The sequence below is a fragment of the Pelobates fuscus genome, chromosome 1, assembly GCF_036172605.1.
Source record: "Pelobates fuscus isolate aPelFus1 chromosome 1, aPelFus1.pri, whole genome shotgun sequence".
Taxonomy (NCBI): domain Eukaryota; kingdom Metazoa; phylum Chordata; class Amphibia; order Anura; family Pelobatidae; genus Pelobates; species Pelobates fuscus.
In genome coordinates this window covers 465,865,209-465,892,483 of record NC_086317.1, presented here as the reverse complement: position 1 = coordinate 465,892,483, position 27,275 = coordinate 465,865,209, and the positions used below count along the sequence as shown (strand labels likewise).

General features: G+C 40.8%; 1 protein-coding gene across 1 annotated transcript in view; it reads left to right on the top strand.

Moving 5' to 3' along the window:
• Window positions 1-27,275, top strand: part of TENM4 (teneurin transmembrane protein 4) — a 1,183,725-nt gene that overhangs the window by 492,747 nt on the left and 663,703 nt on the right. Inside the window, exon 4 of the mRNA XM_063431236.1 lies at window positions 22,736-22,848. The gene's annotated coding sequence lies outside the window, so the exon portion shown is untranslated. The remainder of the gene's footprint in view (window positions 1-22,735; window positions 22,849-27,275) is intronic.

The following is a 27,275-nucleotide window of genomic DNA, read 5'->3' as shown; positions in this document are numbered from 1 at the left end:
TGCATAAGTCATGTCCAGGTGTTTGAAAAGACTATGAGACCTGATGGCTATCAAAGGTGGCTCTCTAATTAGGCGGTTTAGGCAGCCGCCTAAGGCCTCGCGCTGGCTGGGGCCTCGCGGTCGCCTAAACCGCCTGTGGGCAGACTGTGTCAGGTCCTTGGTCAGTGACCGAAGACCTGACACCGGGAGGGGGCCGGCGGCTTGCCCGGTATGCCGCCGGGTGCGAGGCTCCTCCTGGCTGCGCGGCCAGCCACCGCAGACAACGGTCTGCAGCTCCGCAGTGAGCAGAGCTGCAGACAATGTGTCTCGCGAAAACCGGCCAATCAGAGCATTGCCGCGGATTACCACAGCAACGCTCTGATGATCTCGCGAGATTACATGGTCTGCAGCTCTGCTCACTGCGGAGCTGCAGACCGGTGTCTGCGGTGGCTGGCCGGGCAGCCAGGAGGGGCCTCACACCCGGCGGCATAACGGCAAGCCGCCGGCCCCCTCCTGGTGTCAGGTCTTCGGTCACTGACCGAGGACCTGACACAGTCTGCCCACAGGTGGTTTCTGCGGCCGCGAGGCCCAAGCCAGCGCGAGGCCTGAGGCGGCCGCCTAAACCGCCTAAAGAGCCGCCTCTGATAGCCATCAGGTCTCATAGTCCTTTCAAATACCACCGGACCACCAGGGAAATTAAGGTAGGTTCTCCCTCACCACCACCCACCACCACCACCCCCCCCACCATCCTCACCATCACCCCCCCACCACCCTCAGCATCACCCCCCCACCACCCTCAGCATCACCCCCCACCACCCTCAGCATCACCCCCCCACACCACCCTCAGCATCACCCCCCCACACCACCCTCAGCATCACCCCCACACAACCCTCAGCATCACCCCCCCACACCACCCTCAGCATCACCCCCCACCACACTCAGCATCACCCCCCCACCACCCTCAGCATCACCCCCCACCACCCTCAGCATCACCCCCCCACCACCCTCAGCATCACCCTCAGCCTCACCCCCCCTCACCACCCTCAGCATCACCCCCCCGCCCCCCTCACCACCCTCAGCCTCACCCCCCCTCACACCTTTGCTAAAGAGAAAGAGGCAAATTCTATGAAAACAATAATTGGCAATGGGGCAGAGTCATGTCGACAACTCACACATTGAGAATACACAACCTTTCAAATTCTCTCAAGCTGTGTTTGGGTCTGGGATGTCCTCTTAATCATGAAACACAGTCTCGCTAACTTCATATGAGGTATTGCACTGCCCCTCTCCCTCTCACCATCACCCCTCCTCTCACCATCACCCCCCCTCTCCCTCTCACCATCACCTCCCCCTCTCACCATCACCCCCTCAAACATGCTCACAGAGACATACATTCACACACACAAGGATACTCTCTGTCAGACACACTCTCAGGCACATACACAGGTAGACAGTGCATTAATGTGTATATGTGACACTTTTTTGTTAGTGGGGCCTCATGTTTGCGTTTCGCCTAAGGCCTCATAAAGTCTAGAGCCGCCTCTGATGGCTATGTACTTATTAAAGTTGATATATTTTTGCATTGGCACATATTGGACATCTGACCCACATTGATATTGATTGAAAATGGTTTGATAGTGATAAACACAAACTAACTGTCCCATATGAGTTTATCATTTTCAACATTGTCACTACTATTTATATTTTTTACTATTATTAGTGTTTATATAGTTTATTTGTGTATCACAAATAAATATTGTCAGGATTATTCGCTAAAGTGATAATTACTGGGGATTTAAAGTGAATTTCAAATTTAAAGGGACACTCCACTGCCAAAATACAAAACAGGTTGATTTATAAAAGTGTCAATTTCTATTAAAATCTGCACTTTTTTCCAAAATGAAAAAAAATAGGACACACTTTACACATAAGGCTTTTCAGCAAGGTAAAGTGATTTAGGGTTCTGGAGTGTCCATTTAAGGACAAATTATCTTTAAATCTGATGGCTTGGATACTTTTTCCTAAATCAGCTATTTTGGCCTACATTTTGAAATTCACTCCAAATTCCTGACAATTCTCTCTTTAGTGAATAAACCGGTCTGATTTGAAAAACATCGAATAATAGGTATAATAACATAAGTTAGTCTGACAAGCAGAAACAAACTCTAAACATTGACCTAAAGAACGAAGGAATAAATTATATAATTTTATATATGTGTGTGTGTAAGAGTATGTGGCATATTGCAATCTCAATGAAAAATCAAATGTGTTCGTGGGATTATATAAATGTATTTTAGATAGCTATCCTGTTTTGTAAAATCTCACTGGTGTCACTTCCAGTTAAGTTGTCCTGTATAAAGAAAACCTTATCACTAACCTAAAAATGGGAAATTGATCAATGTATTGATTGATTCCTTTTTTGATACATTTGATACATTTCTCAATCTTCGTATGATACACCTAGTTTATATAAAACAGAATTGATATAATTATGTTAGTAGATATGGGTTGCTAATCTGGCAATCTATCAAACCCATTGTGTATAGTTTATTTTCCATATTATACATTACATCCAGTGAGCTATAGGCGTTTTAAAATAAGGATCCCAGTCGCCTCTTGTTCCTTTATAGCTAGATATAAATTTGTCTTAATTCCGATATATATATATGCTTTGTTTAGCCAGTGTGCAACTCTGTGAATTATGTTCCCACTTCCAAATGGAAATACTTAAAAAAAAAACTAACATGTATACATCATAGATTGTCTTTGGAATTTCTCATTCTGTTTGTCGACCACAAGAGATCAAATATACATTGAGGCTTCTTTCATAGCTGGACCTTTAGATGTACAACTGAATGCCCGCTGAAATGGGAAGTCAATGCTCTGGTCTTTGGTATTTATCTTTTGTTAGGACAGTCATGAACTTTGGATATTTGTATTGTTTCTGGGAAATAAACAAAAATGAAGTGAATCACTGTCGCACTACTTGAGTAGAACTTTGAACTTTTACACAGCAGCTCAAAGTCTTTGTGTGAAAAACTCTTGGAGGTTAATTAGGCATCTGTTGATCAGTCGACACTTCAACAACATGTCTGTGTTCTTGCTGTATGAGCTCCAAATGAGGGGTCAAATACCACCTCTCTGACAGATCCAGGTTCTTTAGAATGGAAAAGAGGAAAGTGATTGACTTGAACTTCTGTATTTGAAGAATTACTAGACTTAATAAAGGAACTAGTCCGACACCTTTTCCCTCTTTCTGCCATTCGCCAGTTGATTGTTTGCCAAGACATCACCTCTCACCCAATCCATGTCAAACGGTCTTTCTGAGATATGACTACTGCAAGAGAACTCTTTAAACTAGTCTTTTTTACTTCTGTTTTTTTAATTGTGTTGTTCTTTATGTCATCTAGACTACCTCTTTTCTCAACTACATTGCTTTATTCTTAGTGTATTCAATTGTCCCAGATAAAAGACATCTGGCATTTAGAATGTAAAGATAAGGTAAGACGACAAGCTTAAGGATACATCATATGATAAATAAAAGGTGATTGTTACAAAGAAGTACCATTTTCAATAAAATAATAAGGTTTTATTTACTTACGAAAAATTAGGTTATTTTGACAGCACAGTAAATTGAAGAAATAGTAAAAACTAAAATGTTTCTTTTGTTGCCCCGTTAAAAAGAAAAGCAGCGTTTTGACCAATCGTTGGTCTTTTTTATGGCTGCAAAGTTGTTTTTTTATTTTCTTTATTCTTTATTTAAGGGACATTTTCATATACTGTATAAAAGAATACGCGCAAATCACAAAAAAGTGAACAAAAATGTCTTGCAAAATAAAAGAGAGGATTAAAACACAGAGGACAGAAAAAAAAGAGAAAATGAGAAGTAGAGATGGAAAGTTGAGAAACTGGCTAAGCTAGATGAGGGGAGAGAAAGCCAAAGATCCCAAATTTTAGAACGTTTTAAAAAGTTATATGGACGTCATGGGTCTCTGTGGTCACAATTTCCCTCAAGGGAAATGGGAGATGGTAGTTTCCTGGCACTTGAAAAGTACTGATGGAGACCAGAAGTCAGCTCGAACAAATCAAACCAAGTATAGCATAAAAAACAAAAATAATAGAATGCTGCATACTTTCTAGAAGGTCTTACTGTGTGTCTCTGGGGGAGGTGTCCACTTCCAGTATCACGTGTTAGGAGATGTGGCTCCCACCTCCCTATATAAGAATGCTTCCTCATCTCCTCAGTGCTCAGATATATTGTGCCTCTCAAGTAATTGAGCCAATGTGCTGTGTCTCCATATCCCAGAGCGGGCTACATTCTTGTGCAAATCCTCTGTGACAGCTGTATTCCTGTGCAAACACCTAGAATAATCTGCTTCCTGTTCAAACACTCATTGTACACCATATCCCTGTGCTATCGTCCAGGACAAACTGCAAACCGGAATTAGTGTTTAGTTCTACCTTGACTCTCTAAGACACAATGCCAGGTTTAATTAAAAACTATTTCTGCTTATTCCTGCATACGAAACTCCTTCTGCTGAAACCCTGCCAATAACTTTAGGCAGCACTTGTTTTTCTCCTTAGCTAACAAAATCACTCACAACTTTCTACCAGCTTGCTAAGCCTTGCAGCACACTGTAGTCACAGGCCTTTAAGTCACAATTCTCGAGAACATTGTGCATGGTGGGTTCTCCCATAAGTTGCTTAATTATAGACAGTGTTATTTTATTAAATTACATTTTAACTGAAGATTTGGAGATATTCTAAGTTTACGGCAGGATTTTGTCCCTCAAAAACTGTATCCAACATCTCTGCTGAAAACTTAATGAAAACATTGAGGTCTACACAACCATTGACTCCAAACAAGATCAGTCTCCGAGTCCAGGGGATTAAGAGCTAACTTAAAGGCAGGGCATTGACAACTATACCAATACAAATTAGACACCTCTCAAATGTGACCAGGTTGTGTGGTCATGCTTTTAATTTCTGATGGTCTGGTTCATCGGTACACTCAACAAATATAGATAAAAAAAAAAAAATCTGGTTATGCGCAATCACAAATTATTTATTAATTTGCATTTGGCTATTTTGACCTCAAGGGAGACAACACTCCTTTCAAGTTCCCATTGCAATCACCTTCATTTCACCAGGTGTAGCAATGTCAACTTGAGAATGAACCCAGAAACAACTATGGAATAATACACAGAACCATCAAATGATACATTTTAATCAACTTCAGGAGGACATGGCTTTATCATTGCTTTATTATTATATTTTCTCTTTACTGAAATAAATGGGTGTTGCTAGGTGGGGTTTTGGGGCAGAAGCCCCAGATGTGGTGCACTTTAGCCAAAGATCTTCACAGTTGCTTTATTGTTAGGCTTTTATCCCAAAGAGCATAAGCAACACCTTGCTCATGGGTGGAGGGGAGGGGCATAACATAAAAAGGCGAATATTTGTCATGACATATCACCATCTCTCTCTTAGTGTAGGAGCCATTAAGTTTTTTTGTTTTTTTTGCGGGGGGGCTCAAGACCCAGGTGATTCTAGAATCTAGCAAAACCCCTGGTAAAAGAGAACTCCTATTGTAGGGTGGTGGATACATAGACGAAACATTCAGTCACAAGGTTGAGGAAATCACAGACAAATTACAAAAAACAATGGTGAAGACATAAAGTGGAAAATACATTTGATGGGAATTGGTTCAAACAAGTCTTCATATTAATGAATGTCTTTAATACAACAATGAATCATAGTGCATTTTGGTATTTTTTTTAATAAAATCAGACAGCATATAGCTTTGTGTTTTTTTTTTGTTTTTTTAAATAAATGGAATAAATGACTCAATAAAATAATGCCGGAAGGTTAGAATTTATGTAATAAGTCATTTGCCCACATCATCATTTTGTTCATTGTGAGACGGAGGGAAAGAGCGCTGTATATAACTTGCTGCATCTTATTCCACCAGGGCAGCCCGTAGGATAATTGGTACGGGTGTGAGAACATTCACTGTGTCCAATGCCCAAATGGGAGTTATGCATCAGCGTAATCTTATAAATAATTCAGAAAGGGTGTTAAAATATCAGCCTTGGATATAGTAGGCTTCCACTTCTCTTGCATAAAGCCGTGTGTGCTAACTTAAAGGCAATAAATATTTCAGAAAGAAAAGATGAGTAAAACAGTACCATCCAAAAATAGGGGCAACTGAGGACATCGAGTGAGCTGTAGAAGAATACAATTGATGTGGTTGCAGATTTGTACAGGTAATACGTATTTGTTTTGCATTTTCAACTGTTTTAGTGTGCATTTACCAGCACCTGTTTCTTCTTAAAAACAAAATGTTCTCCAACGCATTATACCCCTCTCTGTTGCTATTTTAAGGTTTGAGCGATAGAAAACCAATGGACATCAAGGTGTTGGTGAGATACTGTGTCTGTTGCTAAGGGATTTTATTATTGATAACGCAGTATAAGAAAAAAAACATCATATAGCTTGGTTGCTTCATCTAAGTGCTGCTTCTAAGTGTGTGGTCGGAGATATTCTGGAGAGTTTTACAGACGCTTCAACTGTCTGTTAGAGTCCTAACCTCAAAGTAAAGGAGGAGACCATATTTAAAAGAAGAAAAACTACCACAACAAGAGGACATAGTCATAAATTAGAGGGACAAAGGTTTAAAAATAATATCAGGAAGTATTACTTTACTGAGAGGGTAGTGGATGCATGGAATAGCCTTCCAGCTGAAGTGGTAGAGGTTAACACAGTGAAGGAGTTTAAGCATGCATGGGATAAAATAAATAAACCCATTTAAATGGTCTTTCAAAAGTCCCCAAAATAGAAACCCAAGACCTCTCAGTTTTGCCTTGTTTTTCTGTGCTTTATCTCGATGTTTAAACTATAAAACTCTGTGTAGCTGATGTTTATGGGTATTGTACAAAAGCCAAATACATCCCTTCAATTTTCTCTGTAAAAGTAAAAGATTACAATTGCTTGCATAAACCTGTAAGTGTATGTGAAAGTATTTTGTAATCATTTTTGGCTCTGCTGTATATGTGCAATACTGCTGAACAGCGCCTGATAAAAACCTGTGGAATCGAAAAAATTTGTTAACTTGCTAGTCTGTTAGCAAAAAAAACAAGATTCCTTCGCATAAATAAAGCACCAACACAACTTAACCTCATTTCATAGGGTTTGGCTTATATTCCTGCCATATATTTTTCTCCAAATTCTAACCTTTTACATTTTGTTAAAAAATAAAAGGTTTTAGAGTTATTTTTTGTGTAATACACCCTTTGCACAAATTCTGTTCTGTTTTATATGTACTCGGAGTATGTGTTGAACTCAGCCAATCAGAAATCAGTTTGAACTGAGTTGCTAAAATCACTGCCCCCTTTCTACTTATCAATTCTTTGAAATACTGCACAGAGAGGAAGAGGAATCTGATTGGCTGTAAGGGGGGCGCAAGTCAGCTTCTCAGCTCACACTAATCTCTAGATCAGTGGTTCCCAACCCAGTCCTCAAGTACCCACCAACAGTCCACGATTTAGGGAATTATCCAGTTGGGTCTCAAGTGTTTTTTTTTTCTTTCTTTCTAAAAACACCTTAGACATAACTGGGTAATCCCTGAATCCTGGACTGTTAGGGGTACTCGAGGACTTGATTGGGAACCACTGCTCTAGGAGAGGGTTGCTAAAAGGATGGAGTTATGCACAAAAGATTTTTCTTCTTTTCTTTTTTTAACTAAACCAAAGATTTTTCAATGTGGAGAAAAACGCATGAATTTTAGGTAAAAAATTAACAACTGTACTTGGTACACGGAGCGTTCTTTTAAGAAAAAAAAAGCAAAAAAAAAAAGCGGAGTGGTGTTTTACAAGATGCCCTATATAGTTATAGCTCCTTAGGTGGCTGGTATGATATTTCAAATATGTGTTTGCAGTCGATGGCTTGTAGTGACTGTGTCTAAGAGGTTCTTGTAAATGACATATGGATAGATGCTTGATGACATGATGCCTAATTGGTTTGGACAAGGTCACATTGTAGGCTGGCCAAAGCAAAATGTTCCATAATGCAGCCTAGATACTTTAATTAAGCTCTAACATTTTGCACCAGCCCCCACTAACAGTATTGTGCATAAACGGTTTCAGTTTGGCGTTGCATTAGATTATACTACACTATTAAATTAACTAAACATTGGATCCTCTGCCATCCTCTCCTATGGTTGGCATTTAGCATAGCTGGAGGGGCAGATTTTTAGTCCAGGGCATTGTGTATTCATTCTACCTTGTGCATGTGAACACTAACAAATAGGCAGGGAAGCAACTTATCTCTGAGTACCCTAGCATGGAAGAGATGGAAAGGGGGTCTTACTTGCAATCACAAACAATTCTTCTGAAAGTAAAAGGGGTGGTAAATGTGTTTGGATGTCTGGTTGCACAACTCTGCAAAATAAGGCAGCAGGCAGGATTGTGCAGGGCCTTTGCCAGCCCAGCAGAGTTTGGGTTTGTGTATGGGATTATGGCCTGTGCTATCTATCTATCTATCTGTCTAAGGTGTTTTTAGAAACAAAAAACAAAAACGCTTTAGACACAACAGGGTAATCCCTAAATCCTGGACTTGTAGGGGGTACTTGAGGACTGGGTTGGGAACCCCTGATATATGTGCATACCTTGTGCAAGAAATGTGTTTATCTCTACCCCCAGACTAATAGTTGCCATCCCTTTCATGGCCTTCGGCTAAATATTCTTATTCTGGGGACCAGAAATAAAAGTCAGTGCAAATGCACTATTAAAGTGCTTATTCTGTGGAAGGCATTTCAAGGACATTTCTTTCTATATGAGAGAATGTCAGTAGGGCTTTCTATACAGCCAGTCCTGGTCAACTGCTGTGTAGGACTGTCTGTCATCCTGACATGCTATGGCACCATGGGAGTCCAGGTCTCCTGGTTCAGCTTCTCACCAGCTAATTTTAACAAGTATGAGTATGTGAATATTGATCATGGTATCATTTGAGTGTGTGACATTAGTACATATCTTAGTGTGACCTAAATTAGTACATCAATTCCCTTTCTTATTGAATACAATCGTTATTTTTAATGTCTGCTGCGTTGAAGAAAAAAATCAAATCTACCCATGCATCAAGTGATATCCAGTCCAGAAATACGATGTTCTTAGAGAAGTCCGATTATACAATGCACTTAATATTTTGGGCAACACTTTCACTTTTTTTTCACCTTAAATAAAACTTTAAACCTGTGAGCCTCTCTTCCATGTCATACTGACCACCAGGCTCTCTGCTCAGCCCTAAAATAGAAGACTATTCTGGTAATCATCGTTGATGAAGTGTAAATGATATTTGCCTCTTTTACTCATTCAACCATGAGACCAGGATGAATTATCGCTGCTCTACTCTGGAGCAATCTCCAATCAATAATCACATGAAAGTCATTGAACACCATATGTTGGCACATGCAACCCTTCTTCTAAGATCATTCTGGTCTTCTCATGCTAATCAAAGAAGACCATGAGGTCTCGTCTAGATAATACCTTTCGGTTTAAAGCTGTAAAATAACACATCCTGCATAAAATTACAGAGTAGAAAAGCCCTTTATTAAATCAGCATATAAAATATATTTTCCGTAATATTTCTATACATTAGATATATTATAGATAAATAAAAATGAGACATTAGAAAAGGTCAGGTGAGTGCTTTATTAGAGATAATAGAGAAGAGGTAGCAAAACTACAAAAGCATGCAAAAAAGAAGGAAGAAAGATTGGAAAAAATATCCTATGTTTTAGTTATTATATGCCAAAAGCACTATTCAAATGGTGGTAGATGAATCCATTTATGGTTTCAATTTGAGATCTTAAGTTTCTCTGCTAATGATCTCAGCAGTATGTTGATTATATGTTTTCTTATGCCTGCACTCTAAATAGAAAGAAATTGTGGTTAAATTTACCACCATAGCGTGCCTAAATTTAACCCCTTAAGGACACATGACATGTGTGACATGTCATGATTCCCTTTTATTCCAGAAGTTTGGTCCTTAAGGGGTTAAATACTCATTTTTTTCATTTTTTTTTACCGTTCTGCAAACGGAAAGGTCGGAATAATTATCCTCTACGAATTGAATTATTAAATCCACAATAATCACAGGCACTTTTCTTCTTGTTTGTTAATCACCCGATCCAACTATGAATATATTATTAGTAAATTTTCCCAAAGCACAGAAATGACACAAAATAAAGTGTTGGATTTGGCTCTGGCTTATATGCAGGTCAAACTTGACTTTCATTATATAATATTTGTTATTGTTTTGCAATCCCCTCATGGCGAAGGAAAATGAATAAGCATCTGTAGGTAATTAATCTTTCTGCCTTCGTTAGACCCATAGGGTCTACGAATGTAAGTCACACCACAACACTGCCGAAGAGAAAATGCGGGTGAATGGTCATGTAATAGAATTTATTAGAATACAGCAGTTTTAAGACACTAAAGAAACAGTTTCAAGATAAAATATATAAAGAAATCAAAAACCTCTTGATAGACGACAGGTTGTCTAACACCTACTGGGAAATAGTCACCAGTTGATAAAATGTAAAATTGTAACATTTTAAGCAAAACAGCAGTCTCGGAGTTGTCGATTCTACTATCTGTTTGAAACCTCGTGACTATTTATTACGCAGTCACCTTCTGCAAATCTAGAATTAATTAATAGCTACTTTTGCTAGAAGGCTGTGTCAATGATCTATTGCATTTCGATAAAATAGTATGTTTGTAACATCCTCCCTAAGGACGACCTACCTGCCTCCACCTAGATAATTAATATATTTATTGTTTCCTATTCTTCCTCTAAATTATACAATTTGTGTTCTCTCCTTCATTTCACGTTAAATAGTTATTTTCCAACTAAACTGTAAATTCCCATCTTTTCTACTTTCTGTAGTTAATAACCCTATTTACTTTTACCCAACCTGAATTGCTTGCACTCTCCCTAGGTAATGTCCATGAGGGTAGTGAATGCATGGAAGAGCCTTCCAGGTGAAGTGGTAGATGTTAACACAGTGAGGGAGTTTAAGCATGCATGGGGTAGTTATAAGGCTATCCTAGCTATAAGATAAGGCCAGGGACTAATGAAAGTATTTAGAAAATTGGGCAGACTAGATGAGCCAAACGACGGTTCTTATCTGCCTTCGCATTCTAAGTTTCTATGTTTCTATTTTGTATTCCCCTCCTGCCCCTATCAATCTCCAATCTTCTTGTAAGACTGACTTAACCCTCATCTGGTCTAATCTATGTACTGGCAGCACAAGATTAGGCAAGACTTAACAATGTATCTGCCTACTCAGGTCAAACTCCACCCAGATTTGCGTAAATCCAGACAATTTTCTCTATAGAACACACATTTTGCACAGGCTCCACCTATGATATGGATATTGACAGCCCATAAATCATTTTTATTTGTAGGGATGCAGTCTTTCTTTGTAGGGTTGCTTATTAAACAAAAATGTGTCCCTATCACTCAGATTCCCCGATAACAAAACAGATATGGTCTGGCCATCATTGTAGAAATTAACGCTCTAGAAAAATAATGATGGTTATCTCACCCGACAGCTACGAGAATGCAACATCTTGCATAGACAATGGCCGATGCATCTGAGTTTTAATAGTGTGAACCTTCAACACACAGCAAGTCCCAACATGCTGGAAATGTAAACAGAAATGGGCTAGTGCGACAGACACAGAGACCAGTCAGTTGATGGATCAATTGTTTTCCAACTGGCTACACACATAGAATCTGTTTGAAATGTTCTTATTCCTGTGAAGGTAAAAATATCAATGTTGCTGGAGTTTTCTGTCTCGCAACTCCTCCTGTGTTATGTGTCTCCTGTGTCGGTAACTCATTATCTTTGCTTCAGGCATGTCATAATGCACTGCCAATAAACCCAATGCAACAAAACCTAAATTGGATTATTAGAGTAAGACAGATCATACCAGCATTTCCTGGTAGAGAATTCCTCGTCAATAAGGAATTCGACCCTGTGATCTCAGAGAATCGCTCGTGCCGTCTGAAAAGCTCCAGATATCATTCCTCGTGTATTGCTGGTCTATTCCTTTATTTCTAAACTGCTATGCATTTTTGGAAGATGTCAAACAATATGTTTCATTTTTTCCCCCCGCGACTCGCATGCAATAAAATGAAACAACATGCGGGTTCCGATGCCCATTTTTGCAATTAACCTTTTCTAGAAACGTATAATTAACATTTTAATATACCATTCATTCATTTCTTCACATGAATCAACAGTGAAAAGTATAGTTTGTGAAGCATACATTTTATAATTATTATAGAGCTCTTGGCCACTGAGCCGCGTTATAATAAATGCATATTCAATATGTCATGCAACATATCTTTCTCACGGTGCATTTGTAGTACTTTAGCCTGGAGTTTAACCGCTAGTTAACAAAGCACAGACACATGGAAGAAGAGATTTATATAATAAATTAAACTAAGAAAAAAAGTCCTATATACGCTGAAACATTACATGGGCAATACGTACACTGTAAAACTCTAGTAATGCGTCCTTGACCCGTCCTTGGATTAAAGATTTTCGGTCTAACCTTATAAATTTTCAGAACTTACCTAGCAAACTGCTGTGGGTCAGATCGTCTCAAAAGTGGACTCTATCTGTAACCCTTATAGAGTTAGTAGAGTCTATTTTCCAGTACAATGTCTGTCTATAACAATAACTTGTTTTTATGATATGTGCAATAGACAGGTTGATGGATATTCTATTATATATCCATCACACATTGCAAATATTGTGACAGTGTGACATGATATTATTAATGTAAAGGCTTGGCCTGCAGTTGTGGGAGGGGCATGGTACCTATTTAAACCCCCCTACTTGTTTTTATCCTGGGCTCTGCACTGGCATTTACCATTATCTTCCTGCTTGCTGGTGTCTCGGGGTGCAGGTGGAGATGTATTTGCAGGTATTGCTTGTCGTCGGTCCAGCACCGCCGCGGAAGCATGGTGTGCGTGTTTGGGGCTTGCTGTCTGGAGGAATTGTGTCTCGCCTTCCGCGTCGCTCCCATCTGCCGTGACTCAGGGGGGGGAGGTGGTCGGCCCTGCTGCTGCTGTTGCGCTGCTGCCTCCGCGGATGGCTCGACTTTCTGTACGTCTCTTTCCGGCATTCTTGGCTGACGGTAGTCGCTCGTGCACTTATGCACTCACTTGTGGTCGTGCGTCCATGTGGCCATACTAATGTGTGTTGGGTGCAGTTCGGAGAAAAGTTAGGAAACCATATATAGGTCAAACTGTTCAGGACCAGTATACAATATATTTCTGCTTAAATTAATTTTGCAAAGGAATGCGCAGAAGCCGCTTTACCTATACTTGTGCATGGTTCATGGGTCACACCTTGCCCTAGATCACCTCCCAGGAACGTTCGGCTGGGTGTGTTTTTTCATGTTTTAATATTATGTGCTTAAATGGCGACTGCCTACCATTATATAAGTGCTACTTTAATTTCACTATAGTTCACAGTTTAGTGATTAATCCCCTTAGTGTCTCCACTGCCTTTTCCTTTTAACACTGTATGTTTAAGAACAGTATGCTCTGACTCTGATATTATTATATATTATTCAGGTTTTTATTTCTATGCTTGGCTGGGCCACGACGGCCCGCCATACCCATGCTGCGTTATTTTCCTGAAGGAGCATATGTTTTTGTTGCCGGTCGCTTGTTCTGGCCCTTATGAGCCCCGTGGGCTATACACGCGCATGTGTTTTCTGTTCCTGTTTTTTCCATGTATACTCTCTACAGCCTGACCATCTGGACTCCGACGGGCTCACTCTGCCCACCTGTTACGATCGGACCTATGTTTCTTCCTCGTACCCCACCCCCTTTTTCTTTTTGTTCACACAGTACGTTCCTTCTCTCACTCATTACCCTCCCCTCTTAGTTAGCTGTTGCTGGCTGTCAGGGTCCTAGGTGTCCACTAGTGGTAATTCCCCCTGGCTTTTTCGCCTTAGGTTAGTGGTTCCGCGAGGCCAAGACCCATCCTCACACTCGGAGGTACTACGCCCCTCGGGCCAAATCATAGTTATTCGCCTCGCATTGTGGCATAGGGAGGGCCTCACCTGTCACTCCCATTCTTATGTTTAACTGTCACAGATAGGCCGCCACAATGTTCAGTGGCCACGTTATCCCCTCGCGCCAAAGCATAGATAGAGCCTCTCACGCCGCTTGGCATCTAGCAGGGCCTCACCTGTCACCAAACCTAGTTTTTAATTGTTTTGCCTGTTTGGCTTTAGCTAGTATGGCAGCACTCCCGCACACGATCACACACACACGCTCGCACTGGGTCTCGTGACCCCTGTGGGGTTTACACCACCACGGTTTCTGTTGCCTACAGTCGAGCTCACTCCTTTCAGCCTGTCCGCTTGGACTCAGACATGCTTACTCTGCTTTCTGTTACGATCTGCCCTGCGGTATTTCCTCGTTCACCATCACGTTTTTCGATACATGTTCAGCACATCCGTCCTCTCTCACACTACCTTCCCTCCCCTCTTAGTTAGCTGTGGCTGGTTGTCAGGGTCCTAGGGTCCACTAGTTGGTAATTACCCCCTGGCTTCTTCGCCTTAGATTAGTGGTCCCGCGAGGCCAACACCCATCCTCATACTCTGAGGTACTACGCCCCTCGGGCCAAATCATAGTTAGTCGCCTCGCATTGTGGCATAGGGAGGGCCTCACCTGTCACTCCCATTCTATCTTATGTCTACCTGTCACCGAGAGGCCAACACCCCACTACAACGTCCAGTGGTCACGTTATCCCCTCGTGCCAACTCATAGATAGAGCCTCTCATGCCGCTTGGCATCTAGCAGGGCCTCACCTGTCACCAAACCTAGTTTTTAGTTGCTTTGCCTTTTGGCATTAGCTAGTATGCCAGCACACACACACACATATACATACACATACCCACACACACACACATTGGGTCACTTATGCGCTGCCTATTCGTCTCATTTTCTAGCAGGTCTCCGCTGCTAGGCGTTGATGTGGTATTGTCCGCCCGGGCTCTCTGGTTTGGTCTGGTACCCATCACGCTGTGGTGCTTGCGGCCAGGGCCGGATTAAGAGCACATTGGGCCTGGTGCTGACAATTATGATAGACCTAATTACAGAATCTTATCGACCAAAAACACTAAAACAGTCATACCTCCCAAGCGTCATGTATCTGATGGAGATGGTGCTGGAGGGAAACTCATAGGATGCAGCTATAAGAAAACACATACTCTATGCTAATCTCTCTGATTTATGCTTTCATCTTTCAAGTAAATCCATACCCCCTAACAGCAGTGTCCAGTGAAGCAGGAAGTCAATGGGCATGGTAAAAGGGTTGGGGCCCCTGGTGCGAATCACGTGACCAGACCTGCCAAAAGGGGAGAACATGCCCAAAAAGGGGGAATGTCTGTCCAAAGAATTGGAAGGCCAGCCTGGCATGAATGCATGTCAGGCTGCCCGCCAATCCTGCAGGCTGTCCAACTAAGGGCATACTAAGCAGGCAGCATTCTGAGTTTGACATAAATGCGTCTAATGATGCGCTCGCTCAACGCTTTCTAAGGACTGTCCCCTAGCACTCGCAGGTCCACTTGTCTCCTTACCTTCTTATTAGCAGGCAGAAGTTCCTGGTATATAGTCTGAGACAGAGAAAAGGTGTATGCAGTGAGTGTAGAAGAAAGAGGATATGCCACATTGTTAGAGAGACCAACGTCTGCATTACCTAAACTAATTTTATTGTTAGCCAGTCCACACAAGTTTTGTTCACATACATCCCTCTTAAGATTCCAAACTTAAAGGGACACTATAGTCACCAGAACAACTACAGCTTATTGTATTTGTTCTGGTAGGTAGAATCATTCCATTCAGGCCTTTTGCAGTAAACACTGTCTTTTCAGAGAAAATAACTCAACTGGCCACTCCTTAGATGGCTGCTAGAGGTGCTTCCTGGGGCAGTACTGCCTAGTGTGCAGCACTGCCATTCAGTGTCTCCACCCTCTGCATGCAGACAATGAACTTTCCTCATAGAGATGCATTGATTCAATTTATCTTTATGAGGAGATGCTGATTGGCCAGGGCTATGTTGGACTTGTGCTGGCTCTGCCCCTGATCTGCCTAGTTGACAGTCTCAGCCAATCCTATGGGGAAGTATTGTAATTTGCTCAGACCACCACTTCTGATGATGTCAACAGACAGTCAGTTCAGAGGCAGAGCCAGCAGCTGCAGACTTGAATACAAGTTATATTTTAGTATACCCAGGGAGGCAAGAAGGGGCCAGGTGGTTTTAACATAATAGGGTCAGAAATACATGATTGTGTTCCTGACCCTATAGTGCTCCTTTAAGCAAGAGTATGTGAAGAGTAGTTAGGGTTGCCACCTTTCTTGGAATAAAATACCAGCCTTAATCATTTGTGTAATCACAAGGAGTGACATCAGAGAAAATTCTGTAAAATCACCAACAAACTACTCACAGTTTGATTCTGCTGTATAGATGGAGTGCTCCCAGTGTCTCAGTCTCGCAAGTCACTCAGTGTCCCTATGTATCACAGTGTCAGTGTCCCCATGCCGCCCAGTCCCCTAGTCTCCCAGTGTCTCCATTTCTCCCAGTGTCCCAATGCCTCAGTGTGTCCCCATGTCACTAGGATACTGGGGACACAGTGAGATCCGGGGACACTGAGAGACCCGGGGACACTGAGAGACCCAGGGACACTGAGAGACCCGGGGACAATGAGACATTTAGGGAAACTGAGAGAAATGGGGACACTAGGTACACAGACACTGGGAGACATGGGGACACTGAAACATTTCGGAACACTAAGACACTAGGGACACAGACATGGGAACACAGACACTGGGAGACTAGGGGACACTGGGAGACACTGGCTGGGAAACAGACACTTGGGGAGACATAGGGACAGTTGTGGACATAGACATGAGGACACTTGGACACATGGGGACACTAGGCACACTGAGAGACATGGGACACAGACACTGGGAGACATGGGGACACTGAAACATTTGGGGACACTAAGACACTAGGGACACAGAGACATGGGGACACTGAGAGACTAGGGGACACTGGCTGGGAGACATGGGGACAGTTGTGGACATACACATGGGGACACTGGGACAAATAGGGACACTGAGACACATGGGCACACTAGGCACACTGAGAGACATGGGACTCAGACACTGGGAGACTTGGGGACACTGAGACACTAGCGAGACTGGATGGGGGACAGTCTCAGTGTCTCAGTGTCTCCCAATGTCTCTCAGCATCCCCATGTTTTCCAGTGTACCCAAGTGTCTCAGTGTTTCCAGGTCTCCCAGTGTCTGTGTCCCCATGTGTCCTAGTGTCCCCATGTGTCCCCTAGTGTCTGTGTCTCCTAGTATCTCAGTGTCCCTTAGTGTCTCAGTGTCCCCATGTGCCCCCTAGTGTCTCAGTGTCCCCATGTGTCCCTGCTGCCTTTCCCCCCATCCCTCACTTACCTGAGCTGTAGAGCTGCTGTCTGGACTCTGTGCTGTGTTGCTGCTTCCCTATGGATCAGTAAGTAGTAGAGAGAGGCAGGAAAATGCTGTAACTTCCTATCCCTGCCTCTCTCCACACAGTGACCCTTACTGGCTGGTGCTGGTATTGCAGAGTAATCTAATTATTTTGAGAAAAATACCTGCATTTGTATTGCTGGTATTACTGCAATACCGGCACGGCACGGCAGCCTCAAGTATTGGCTGTGCCAGTAAAATACCAGTCAGGTGGCAAACCTAAGAGTAGTGTGTAAAAAAAAAAAAAAAAAAAAACATTTTTTTTTTTTTTTTTAAATGGGCCTATTCCATGGGCCTGGGCCTGGAGCTGCAGCTCCATCAGCCCCTATGTTAATCCGGCCCTGCTTGCGGCTACTCTGTTTCGCCTCCTGGTTGTCTTCGCTGCTGTCGTCTATGGGACGGTGTCGGATGGCAGTTTGGGGTAACTGGCATCTGCCACTTTGGCTGGTTCCGATCCAGACTTCCTGCACCTTTCGGGGGCCCAACCACGGGCTTCCAGCCTGATTAGCTCGTGGTCACGTCTGGCTTTTTCCACTGCTTGCGGTTCATGTGTTCGGACCTTCTTCCCCTTTGAGGCTCCTTCTTCGCATATACCGATACTGTTTCGGTAGCTATGATGTCTGCATTTTGGTTTCGCATTTTTATTTTTTGCCACCTCTACTTGCATCAACTCTACATATCCGGTACACAACTCCACATGTTGTACTGGTTTACCATTCATACGCAGTTTCATGTCCTCATACCAGACTATTTAGCATACTCAAGGCGTTTCAGGTTCCAGGAAATTTCAAATTTATAGATTTCACATCATCATCCAAGTATCTCATTCACTATCAGACTTAAATGCCTGTCACTACGAACCGGGCATCAACCTTTAATGTAGGGCAATAACTGCTTGATCTAAGGAAAATCTGACTGCCATTCTGGGGTCAAGAAGGATTTTTTTCCCAGCTTGTTGCAAATTGACAGCGCTTCAAACTGGGTTTTTCGCCTTCTTTTGGATCAATTGTTTAACCCCTTAAGGATCAAACTTCTGGAATAAAAGGGAATCATGACATGTCGCACAAGGGGTTAAACACAAATGTGAGGCTGTATTTGATGGACACTAGTCACTTTAACGTTGTAATCTAGCTGTTGAGCCGCTATTCCAGCTTCCAAAGTTTCTTGGGTCTCACATAGTTTCCCCCAGCCACCACGTCCTCCTTGCAGCATTATCTTAGGAAGTCTCACCTATTCATGCAGTCTATTGATCACCTTCTCTCCCCCACATTTAGTCTACCGTAGGGGGACAACACGTTTAATATACCTTGCTTCCCCTGGCACAATTAAGAGTGCTGGCTAAAGTGCTGGGCAACTATTTCCTCGCTCGGCATTTATCATACAGCTAGGCGATTAGGTTTTGTTGATTGTTTTTAATTTCTGACCCATTTTTTGCCCTCTTTAACAGGCCTACCTCAACCGTCTTATTTACCTTTTACTTCCTATACGGCCTTATTTGCCCATCACACAAATGTAAAGGCTTGGCCTGCAGTTGTGGGAGGGGCATGGTACCTATTTAAACCCCTCTTCTCACCTTCCTCCATCCCGTACGTTTTTTTAGCGACTCGCATGTCCCCACCCTCCACTCCCTCTATCTATACTTTCATTACACCTCATGGGTGGGCCCTCTTTTATAACAGTACAGAAAAAAAAGAAGTTAACTGTAAGTGCTATATTACACAGAGTACCTAAGGTTTTAAAGTGTTCCCTTACAAACACTCAACATACAGTAGTAAAGAAGAAAGGAAAAAAAAACAAAGGAAAAAACTGTGCGTGTACACCACAAAGTAATAATAATAAAAAATATATACAAACTGGATAACGTAGGTATATTCTGCCTTAGATATATATCTATATGGAAAAATATAAAGGTATATAGTGTAATACCATTAATACATATAGAGGGTGGGGGTGGTAGAGAACAAGAGAACAAGATTGAGATGAATTCAGGCGTATCTCCCTTAATATTAGGGAATAATGAAGTGTGAGGGACCTCCAGCGATGTAATTCTGGATAGGAAGTAACAAATCTTCTTGCCCACTCAAAATAGAAGGAAAGAAATAGATAGTGCAGATTGTATATAAAAATAACAATTTATTATATATATTGCACTCACAATGTGTCAGATAAAAGACAGCATGTCTCCACATCAAAGTGGAATCCACGTTTTTCAGCCAGTCCAGTCACAGTAGAAAATGTCAAGAACAACACCAGCAATATAAAACAAGATAAAATAAAATAAGAAATTAAATTTAATATGAACCAATGAGCAGCTCCGACGCGTTTCGTCCTCTTCTGGACTTCCTCAGGGATGTATGTCTCCAATCCGAGTAGATTCTGCTTTTATATCCACTTTTCCACTTTAGGATGAAGAGATTGTTTGCAGATGATGGCGTGCGTTCCAGCTTGAAACGCATTCATTATTTCCGGGTGACGTCACTGCCGGTTTCACGGACCGAACAGAAACGTCATATTACTTCCGGTTTCACCTTTTATAACAGGCCTACCACATCATTGGTTCCGGCACACCTCAACCGACTTATTTCCTTTTTACTTCCTATACGGCCGTAATTTGCCCCTCACACAATTATTATTTATAAAGTGTCAAGTTCCATAGCGCTGTACAATGGGTGGACTAACAGACATGTATTTGTAACCAGGCGAGTTGGACGCACAGGGACAGAGGGATTGAGTGCCCTGCTCAATTACTTTACATGCTTGAGGAAGTGGGGTATAGTGACACAAAAGGTAAGGGTAGCGAAGAAAAGTAGGTCACTAGGATTTTGAGACTCAGAAACCTTAAAGAAGGGTGTCCATACATAGATGGTGAAAATATTGGTAAGCGTGCTGTGTGTATGGTGTTACATTTCAGAATGCAGTTTCACATTTTTGTAGAGATTATTTTTCTCCGTGTGGCAAAAAGTTATAATGATAATCAACAAAGTTATTTCAAATTGACATCAAAAGAACTGCCTTTAGACTCTTCTGAATTGTATAGAAAACCAGATTTTGCACCAGTGCTTATTTTTTTTAAAACACACGATCCCTGATACTCTTTAAGAATAATTTATAATTTATATAATATATAATTTATCAACCATGATGTAATAAATACCGTATATACTCGAGTATAAGCCGAGTTTTTTAGCACATTTTTTGTGCTAAAAAACCCCAACTCGGCTTATACTCGAGTCAATAGTCTGTATTATGGCAATTTGCATTGCCATAATACAGACTGGGGCTGTGGGGGCTGGCAGAGCTGTACATACCTGTCCTGCAGCTCCTGTCAGCTCCCTCCTCCTCCGCGCCGTCCGTTCAGCACCTCGGTCAGCTCCCAGTGTAAATCTCGGCTCTCGCAAGACTTACACTGTGAGCTGACAGAGGGAGCTGCACAGACCGCGCGGAGGAGGAGAGAGCTGACAGGAGCTGCAGGACAGGTAAGTTACAGCTTTGACAGCCCCCTCTCCCCCCACTGAACTGCCAATGCTGGACCACCAGGGAAGGAGAGCCCCCCTCCCTGCCATGTATCAAGCAGGGAGGGGGGCCGAAAAAAAATAATTAGTAATAATAAAAAATAATAATAATTAAATAATAAATAATAATACAATAATAATAATAATTAAATTAAATAAATACAAATAATAATGAATAATAATAAAAAAAATTAAATAATACAAATTAAAATAATAAAAAAAACTACCCACCCCCCACCAAGGCTCTGCAACACACACACACACTCACACACACTCACACACACCACTCATACACACACACTGCACTCATACACTGCACTCATATACTCACACTGATACACTCGCTGCACTCATACACTCGCTGCACTCATACACACACACTGCACTCATACACTGCACTCATACACTCACACTGATACACTCACTCTGTACTCATACACTCGCTGCACTCATACACACGCTGCACTCATACACACACTGCACTCATACACTGCACTCATACACTCACACTGATACACTCACGCTGCACTCATACACTCGCTGCACTCATACACACGCTGCACTCATACACACACTGCACTCATGCACTCACACTGCATTCATACACTCACACTGCATTCATACACTCACACTGCATTCATACACACACACTGCATTCATACACACACACACTGCACTCATACACACGCTGCACTCATACACACGCTGCACTCATACACACACGCTGCACTCATACACACACGCTGCACTCATACACACACTGCATTCATACACTCACACTGCATTCATACACTCACACTGCATTCATACACACACACTGCATTCATACACACACACTGCACTCATACACACACACACTGCATTCATACACACACACACTGCATTCATTATACACACACTGTAAATAAATATTCAATTAATATATTTTTTTTAGGATCTAATTTTATTTAGAAATTTACCAGTAGCTGCTGCATTTCTCACCCTAGTCTTATACTCGAGTCAATAAGTTTTCCCAGTTTTTTTGGGTAAAATTAGGGGCCTCGGCTTATATTCGGGTCGGCTTATACTCGAGTATATACGGTACTCTTAATTTTAGCTGCTACCACATGTTTTGTGCACTCTTCCAAAACAACACAAATTGTTTACACCTATTGTGATGTGTATACTGGCACTGTAGGTTTTGCCAAACAGGAATCCCAATGAAAGAAAGACTAGTCTAGGTCAGACATAGCTAACTGATACAGTATTATTATTCCCATAACCCTTTGCTGTGTGAGTCTAATAGTATTTTGCATTTCCCAGTAACTTGTAAACTGCAAATTTGATACCTTTTCTCTGCATCAGTTTTATAGCCGAGGAGAAAGGAAGGATGAAGAGACAGAAGAGTCATGCACTATAACAACTTTATTACACTTCTCCTTTTTTCTGATTTAAAGGACTATGAAGAATGGAATACATTTTTATTTACTTGTTCATCTTTAACATTTAAATTGGATTATTTTTTAAACATAAACTCCTACACATCCACCGCAAGCCATTTTTAATTTGCTAAATCTTGTCAAATAAAATGTTTTTACTTCTAGTTTATTTTATCGTCACATAAGATTGAAATGTAATTATTATTTTTCTTAATTCCACAGAATACTAGTGTGACTACCGCACCCACAGGACATTCAAGCGCAGTGACAAATACAAATTTCTCTATCAACAATAACCCCAGAGCCTCAGTCGGTATGGGCTACTTCCTCACAAGGTAAAGGAAACGCTAATTGTATTAGTTTGCAATGCCTGTTTTTTTTTGTTTGTTTTTATGTAAATGTAAATTTCAACATACGGAATGTTCCTGGTATCAAATTATTTTGATGTTCTTATAACTCACTGATTGCTAGAAAAAGCAGTTTCCTCTATGTAGAGTTTAAATGGATACTGTTTAATAATCTTCCGTTCCTATCCCGGAACCTGCCATGTAGCTGTCATGGAATTTTTGTTAAAATGCTCCCCTTTATACCAACCTGTTGGTTTTTGCTCTGTTGGCAGTGGCTGTATAATAGTCAAGTTACTTACGTTAAAACAATCATATTTCAATGTATTGTGCCAGTTTCATTAAATATGTCAATAACAATATGTTTTTTTTGTTTGTTTTTTGGGCGTAATAAATTATATTGTAAAGAGTTGAATTTCAACTAAAATATCTCAAAGGGTTATTGTAACAAATTATACTTTAAACAGCACAATATTAATATAAAAGGTATACATTTAGTTACAAAGCCATGGCAAAACGACTCCTGAACTTAAACAAAAAAGCAAAGAAAATAAGGCAAAATATTTCATTTGGAATAACATGCCAATTTGGATATATTCACACCTTGACTTTTTAGCCTACATTATGCAATTCACTACAATCTACTATGAAAAGATGTTAAGGGAACAAACTCCAATGTTCTACAGACTCTTCTAGTCTAGTCTTCTAGTCGTGTCAAGAACTAGTCTGATGTCTATCTTTCCACAATCACTGGAAAATAGTACATTCATTATTTAAGAATATTGGAAAATTGTAGTTATGGACAAAAGAGGGTGAGAGGGGGCTAAAATATAAAAAAAAATCTAACCTATCTATCGAGAAATACAATAAAACAAGAGTCAGGTTCATTGTATTCTGTGTATATGAAGATCACATTATCTGCTGCTCTGTTAAGACTTCTAGAGCGTGCACGATCCTCTGTTCAACAGAGCAGGAGAGAAAAACATCTAAAGCAAGTTAACATCTGTTTGACAATAAAACTTTTTTTTTTAAGCAGGATCTGTGAGCCACAGTCAGAGGAGGTGTGGCTAGGGCTGCATAAACAGAAACAAAATCGATCTAACTCCTAAATGGCAGTAAGACTGCAGGGGCACGATCTCTACACCAAAACTACTTTGTTAAGCTTGTTAAGTTGTTTTGATGCCTATAGTATCCATTTAAATTTGAAATTCACTTTGAATTCTGACTTTAGTGAATAACTCTTATAATCTTGGCAATGACACAATGTATTCACTCTTTAAAAAAAAAAAAAATTGGGATTCCTCCAAATCTTTCAGTCCACTTGATGACACTTTGTTCAAAATATTGAGAATTCATGTCTTATTTTCATCACAATAAGATTAACTAACTAGACAGTGAAAATGGTGTATATACAAATTTAAGGTAAAATATTTGATTTGGAAAAATAAACAGCTTGGTTATTTTAGCTTGAATTTTGCGTTCCATTTTTGATTCACTACAATTTGGTGTCTAGCAGAGAAGCACTGTATGTTTTTTTTTATATAACAGTTTTTCAGAATAAAAGAAGCACGGACATTTTACATATGTATATTTTTAAAGAGTAACTATACCATTTTGAGATGGACTTTAGGGTTATGTTTGTGTCCCATGTTTTCCATTATGTCATGAATTAGTTTCAGTCACTCTAACTATATTAGTAGCATATGCTCATGTCCACTAGCAAATTATTTAAATAGATATTTGAAGCTTAAAGGACCACTTACACATAAAGAACTTTAGCTTGCGGAAGTGCTTTATGTGTGAAGATTGTGTCCTCTTTTTCTTCATTTTACAAAAAGTGAAGATTTCAGAAGTTGGAACTTTTATTAGAAAATCTTGTTATAACCATCTGGCTGTCAGTCATACAACCAGTCCAGTTAGTTCCTAACTGCTTAGCTCAGTGGAGCTAAACTCAAGAGGCAGCAATTTCCTATGAAATTGGACCAATCATCCTACTGCAAAATATTTATGTCTCCCATATCTTCCTAAGAGATCTCTGATGGTCTACCACCGGACTGAAGGATTCTAGCTCTCTTGGAAACCTGAAACACAAAATAAATAATGTGGTAATAGATAACATTTAACTTTTATTGGTGTTATATTTAAAAAAAATTAAAAACGCATGAAATGAAAGTATTTTAAGCTGTAAATTCTAATGTCATTTCCACCATAAATATAAATGTAAGAATCAGTTAAATAATGATCAGTAGTCTCTGATTTAGAGACTTCTAGAAAGAGTAAATCACATTAGAAATCCCCGAGCCACCAATCATCTTTTTTCCCCCCATTAATCATCTGTTTTTTTGGCACCCTGTGCCGGAACCCTGAATCAAAATGAACATGCTCGTACATTGTGCAAGCCATTTTGTGACTAGTCTATGTGCTGGTTGAGATATAGGGAATTCATACGATCACTGGATCAGCCCAAATTTGAATGAATTGCAGTTTTATTTTGCAGTTTAGTTACCGCATTTAGTTACACAATTTCAATAAAATTAGATAATAAACCCAAGTAAGTGTAAACCGGTATTCCTCATTTTGTGCAAAGTAATGTATTGGAAACAAAGAGTTAAATGAACATTATAGGCAACCAGGCCACTTAATTTAATGGAAGGGGTCCCTGTCCCTTAACCCTGCAACTGAAAATATCACAGTTTTAGAGAAACTGCAATGTTTTCATGGCAATGTTAAGACTGTCTCTAGTGTCTGTCTACCAGACTGCCACTAGAGGCGCTTCCTGCAGTTTCACAGAGTTTAACTCCTTGCATGAGGACGTCCAGCATCTTCTGAATCCCCATAGAAATGCATTGATTCAGTGCTTTCTTATGGGGAAGGCTGGATGTGCTGGCGATGATGTCAGAGGAGGCTGTGACAGAGCCAGGCCAGAGTGACCTCAGAGCTGGAATAATGTGAGTATTTAAAGGGTATGTAACTCTTTGAATGCCACGGGGAGAGGCAGGGGCATAGGGACACTCTAGTGTTAGGAATACAGCTTTGAATTCCTAACACTATATTGTCCCATTAAAAGAAGAAGAGGTAAGATTTCGATTTTTTTTCCCCATGTTTGCGTTGTGTGAATCATAGAAAAAATATATTTCCTTATTCCCTTTTGTAGCTTCATGAATGGTGAAAGTTTGTTCAGCAGTACAGGGATATTTGGAGGGATTTAACACGCAGATTTTTTTTTCTCACACAGTGCATCATGCACAAAGTCAACAGCGAAGTAATTTCCTCTTAATTTGTTCAAGAGTAAAAAAAAAAACATGTTTACCCACGGTTTGTCCCCAGTTCCTATAAATAAGAAAGCAGTTAACATGATGTCTGTAATTACCTAATGCTCACACAAATCACTGCTTCTAGACAGCCAGTAACACGTTGTATGAAATTCACATATTGCAACAGCTATAAAATACGCTCAGTTCCACTCCAACAGGTGTGGACGATCCCATACATTTTGTGTATATTTGTTTTTTGTAATACAGCGAAGAAAGTAAAAAATTGTCTATCAGTTATGTATATATATATATATATGTATATATATATATGTATATATATATATTTGTGTGAAGGGCTCATGATGGCAAAGAGAAATAAGACCTAATAAGTGTAGGATGGTATAAAAGTAGCAAGTCGGTTGTGGTGTGCCGAAACCGACGATGAGGTAGGCCTGAAAATAAAGAGGGCCTACCAAGAAGAAATGTAAGAAAAAGGAGTTGATAAAGAGGTGTGGGTGGGAGGGTGATGCAACGCTGACCTCGAAGGTATGGAGCCAGGTAAGGGGTGTCCCTTAAGTAGGGAAGGGGTGTGTCATACGCCCCTCCCACAAACACAGGCCAAAAGGCCTTACTACTTGTGTGAAGGGCTCATGATGGCAAAGAGAAATAAGACCTAATAAGTGTAGGATGGTATAAAAGTAGCAAGTCGGTTGTGGTGTGCCGAAACCGACGATGAGGTAGGCCTGAAAATAAAGAGGGCAAAAATAGAAGTTTCAACATTTTAATACAAACTACCAATATACAACTTAACAAGACATGTTCTGAAAAGCATTCCTTACTTCTTGTACAGGGTTAGGAATGTACCGTGTGTAAGCGGATGATTTCCAGCGCCCCAGTGTCTTGATAACATGAACCGGTATGTTAACACTGGAGGCTGTGGAGGCCGCTCCTATGCGGAAGGAGTGGCCTGAATAGTTAGCTGGCTTGAGTCCCAGCTGTGTTAGTAATGACCTAACGTGGGTCATGAAGTTGGTAGTAGTGAGAACTGAACCTCGTAGAACAAAAAGTGGTTGTGATGGTGGTGCCTTGAGACTCTCTGTATAAGAGTCCAGTATTTGGACGGGGCACCAACTGTTGTGAGTCGGATAGTATTTAACCTCTACG